Source organism: Austrofundulus limnaeus, unplaced genomic scaffold (assembly GCF_001266775.1).
Source record: "Austrofundulus limnaeus strain Quisiro unplaced genomic scaffold, Austrofundulus_limnaeus-1.0 Scaffold140, whole genome shotgun sequence".
NCBI classification, from domain to species: domain Eukaryota; kingdom Metazoa; phylum Chordata; class Actinopteri; order Cyprinodontiformes; family Rivulidae; genus Austrofundulus; species Austrofundulus limnaeus.
This window is the reverse complement of record NW_013952542.1, coordinates 1,213,929-1,215,478: the sequence shown is the minus strand read 5'-3', so window position 1 is coordinate 1,215,478 and position 1,550 is coordinate 1,213,929.

Here is a 1,550-nt window from a genome sequence, read left to right as displayed (position 1 = left end):
GGAGGAGCTGGAAGAAGTGGCTGGGGAAAGGGAGGTCTGGGCCTCCCTTCTGAAGCTGCTGCCCCCGCGACCTGACTCCGGATAGGCGGAAGAAAATGGATGGATGGATGGATTATGGCTTTCCTGTAATGTTTTTCTATTCGTTGTGTTTTCAAAATGACCACTAGATGGCGCCATTTGTCTTTTGGTTTCTATTGAACAGAGAACATCAGGGTTTATAGATTCAGTTTAACAGGGTCCAGAACAAGAACTACTGTACATCAGATCAAATCAGTAAAAGAGTCGAAACTTTATTCAGTTTAAATGAGCTAATAAACACAAACACCCTAAAACAGCAAATGCAGGCAGCTTAATACATCTTTAAATAGAAAATTTGAGTTTGGTTGGTCATTTCTTTGTTGTAAGAATTCTTCTTTATCAATCACTGAGACACCTGGACAGGTCTCCAGTCCCTCACAGTACTGCAGACCTGTCCAGGAGTCCAGTCCACAACAGAGACACCTGGACGGGGGTCCAGACATTCACCTGTGTGATCTGTGGTGGATAGAGTACCCAAAAATTGTACTCAAGAATAAAAGAGTATTTGGTAAAAAGGCTACTCGTTTTTTTTCCCTATGGCTCATGGAATTTTTTATTAAGTTAGCCATCTTGAATGAGGTTGTCACTCAGCATCATTTCACTTTAGAATCATTATTGATTTTAGTTCCTTTGTTTGCTTGATTTTGTCTTGTGTGATGTTTGTTTGTTTGCTTTTGTTTGCTACATTGGTAAAAGTTTCAATGATTGTAAAGAATATTAATAAATTTATTTATGTAACACCTTCCAAAAACGTCTTGCATTGACCAAAGTGAGACGAAACAAACTCTATTAGAGCGAGTTAAAACACACAAACACAATAAAAGAAGGTAAAAAGAAAAATAAAATTGTGAAATACTAAACGTTAAAAGGTAAAGTTTAACACAGCAGGCCTTTGTAACAGCAAGTGTTTAGGCAGCTGCACATGGCAAATTCAGAATCTTGTGTTCTGGTAAATTATTACATAATAGGCTGTTTTTTAACACCATAAACAAGGAGACATTCTGTCGCCTGCTCTTTTTGCATTCTATGGAGTTACAAGGATGTTGCTCCGGTTTGTTGTGATGAGTAGAGCTGCTGCTCCCAGAGAAGTCTGGAGCACACATCTCCTGGACAACTCCCATGGAAGCTTTTTGGTATGTCCCACTAAGATGAGAAATCGGGGGTCATCCAAAACATGCTGACGTCTCTCTGACCTGGGAACACCTTGGAATCCTTAAAGTGTATCTTACCCCCCCGTGAAAAGATAACTCCGCCCCAAGGCAAAATTTGAAAATGCATCAAAGTGGGTAGGGGAGGGGGGTGGGGTTAGAGAGCGGAGGTGTGGCCAGGACGAGAGAACGTGACAGCTAGCATTAGCATAATTGATGCTACATGGAGAGTGACCACAGTATCGCAGATAATTACATCTCTGAACGTCTGAGGTGGAGGATTTTCACCCCACACCAGCCTCGGACAGAGGAGGAGGAGCGCTC